The sequence below is a fragment of the Delphinapterus leucas genome, chromosome 6, assembly GCF_059928025.1.
Source record: "Delphinapterus leucas isolate spDelLeu-1000000601 "Yukka" chromosome 6, BTC_Dleu_Yukka2, whole genome shotgun sequence".
In the NCBI taxonomy this organism is placed as follows: Eukaryota; Metazoa; Chordata; class Mammalia; order Artiodactyla; family Monodontidae; genus Delphinapterus; species Delphinapterus leucas.
Window position 1 is genome coordinate 111,415,099 of NC_143134.1, and position 3,177 is coordinate 111,418,275.

A 3,177-nucleotide genomic window follows, 5' to 3' on the forward strand; every position below is an offset into this window, starting at 1 on the left:
CACTAATACTTCATATATGAATGGCTCTTTGGAGTTTACACAGGGTATTTTCACATCTCCCATTGCATCCCCACAGCAACGCTACAGGACGAACAAGGTTAGGATTACGAATGCCCCATTTTGCAGAAGATGAAACTGAGGTTAAGGAGGTTGAGTGAGGTACCCAAGGTCATACAGCTGCAAGGTATTAGACACAAGTCTCAGGGTCAGGTAGTCACCACTGGAGAGGACCTTCCACATCATGTTACCCAACTGCTCATGTTCAGTTAGGCAAACTGGTACCTGTCTGTTTCTCCCTGTTTGTTTCAAGTGGTAAATCAGCAAATGAGCCACAGTTTGATCAAGGTTTCTGCCTGCCTGCTGAGAGATTTACACCCTGTTGCTTTTGTCAGATCTCCAGCAATCCTCTTGGGTTTTCCTACAGCCAAAATTTATTTTAAAACCCCTCTTGTTCAGTGTTCTGTGATATATGACATCCTCCTGAATTTCTGAGGGAGTCCTTGCCTGGGTGGGGGAATGTCTAGGTGACAATCAGCTTGGAGAGGCCGTGAGTCTCTAGCGATTTGAAGAGAATCTTCGCGCTTTTGCTGCTCTCAGAAGAAACTCCCAAGGCTGCTCTCTCTCTGTGGTCTGCTCTGCTCCCTAACCTTTGGGCCTAAACTGGGGCAATGGCTTTGAGAGGTTTAGCTGGGACCACTTGGATCTGTGTCTTACAGCTGCCCCTTCCAAGATTACAGTTCAAGATCCCGCACATCTCCTGCCATGGACAGGAAACATCTGGGCCAGAGCTGCGTGGAGGGAGCCCAATTTGTGAGACACCCTGGGTAGGAGCCCGTGAGCCAAGAGCTGTTCACTTCAGATGCGGTTCAGACCACTGGGCTCTGGGTCCCACCTGGGAGGCTTCGACAGGCCCAGGGTGTGCGTGGTGGCTGAGGTGGGGGTGGTTAGAGAAAGGGAGAGGGAATCCGGAGTGGTAGGCTTCCAGGAAAGAGGCCCTGGGACTTAGGTTGGTGGGAGCAGTAGGCACAGTTTGTATGAACATTCAGCCGAAAGAGAGATGCTGCGGCAGTTGGACATAAAGAGGTCAGGGGCTGGGGGTGGCCACCGGGAAAGGGAGAGGCAGGGACGGGACTCCGCAGCGAGGGGTCTTGTATGTGCAGGTCGCAGCGGGAGCAGAGAGAGCACAGGCTCAAACCATGAGTAATCTGTTCGCAAGCCCTTCACAGCCAACCTGGCTTTGGCAATGAACCCTTGGTGAGACCAAGGACCATGTCCTCGTCTGCAGTCAGGAGATGACCCAGTGCCAAGTTGAGTGTTTCTCACTCCAATCTCTGGTCCATCCTGTCCGTAGTCACCCCCCTCTGACAATCCCAGGAGGTACCAACCTGGGATGACCCTTCCATGAGGGTTAATTTTAGCACCCAGTTATTTAATCAAATGTGGATCTAGGTGGGGCTGTGAAGGGATTTTGTAGTTGTGACTAACATCTACAGGCAGTGAAGATGACCCTGGTAGCGTGTGGGAGGGCCTCATCCAATCACTTGGAGGCCTGAAGAGCGAACACTGATGTTTCCCAGAGAAGAAAAGCTGTGTCAAGAGCACAGTGTCAACTCGGGCCTGCGTTTGAGCCTGTGAGCCTGCCCTGGACTTGGCAGTCCCCCCCATCCCGTGAGCCAGTTTCTTAAAATAAAGGTATTTCTTTTAAAAACTGTATATACATATTTATTTTATAGCTATCTACCATCTATGTATCTATCTATGTGTCCATCTATGTGTCTATGTCTGTATCTATCCTCTCTGTATCTATCAATCAATCTACCTATCTTTGTATCTATGTATCTTTGTATCTATCAATGTATGTATCTATGTACCTAGGTACCTATCTATCTCCATCGGTTCTGTTTTTCTGGAGGATCCTGACTGAGGATCCCTCTTTCAGAGCCTTGAGAACAGATCACTGATCAGACCCTTCCCAGACCATCTCCTGGCACATATTCGGGTCCCCTTATTCCCCTCCCTCCTGCCCCTCTGTCCGTGTACTCCAGCCCATTGCTCCTTCAGCAGTCCACACCCATGGGTTTTACCTCAGCCTCCATCTCTACACTCATAACCCTTAAAAGGCCAGAAGGACCCAGATGAGAATGGAATCCCATAGAAGAGCAAGCTTGGTAGCAGCTTGAAGGGCTGAGAGGTCTGGACCAAGGGCGCAGCCATGGGAGCCACAGGAACCCCAGCCAAGGGAATGCTGCAGGCAGTCTGATCTGGGGCCCTCTGCTGAGACTGATTTTGACCTCCAAGGGTCCTCTCACCACTCACTCAAGAGTCAGTCCCAGGAGGGAGTATCTGATTGGCGGAGGTTGTATTTCACATGTGCCTATCCACTGTCTGGGCAGGAGCTGCTGGGGAAGCACTGGGTTTCACTAGGCTTACATGGTGATGGTGCCATGGGAGGTGGGTGCTAGTTTCCCTTCCTCACAATGGGGGAATTACCTCAAAAGAGAAATCAGGTTCTAAGATGAGGGCAGATACTAGACAGATTATAAGTTGCAGCTAAACCTCTTGGAGCTATTGTTCAACTTAAGCCAATAACGGTTAGATGGTGTTGCTTAAAAAGGAGCAGGGTGGAGTGGACAGAACGTGGGTTCTGAACATGGATGACCCAAGGTTGAATTCTACCCGTTATTACTATTGTGACTCTGGGCAAGTTACCTAACCTCTACGAGCCTCAATTTCCTCCTCTGAAAAATGGGGATAATAACATTACCTACAGCTCCCAAAATTACACGTGAAAACACTTTGTAAACTCTAAAGTATTTTGAGCCCTTGGGGGCAGTGGGGATGGGGCAATCATGCCTAAGGCATCTTCTCAGCTTGGTGCCCAGCTCAAGCCTGGTACCCAGTAAATGCCCAGGAAGTGTTTGTTGAGTGAAAGGATAAAGTGATCATGGGATTATCATCATCCTTTCTAACTTGACCATCAGCCTTTGCAGAAAAACCCAGGCAGGTGCTGTTGGACTCTGATGTGAGTTTTGTGAGCTGAGCTGCATCTTTTTCTTTTCTTTCTTTTTTTTTTTTAAAACAACCCTTTTGACGTTTTCATTTTAATATGTGAAACCTGGCTACTTGTCTCAGGGAAAGTTTATGGAAAAAAAGCTTCCAGCTGGCTTTGGGGCAGCC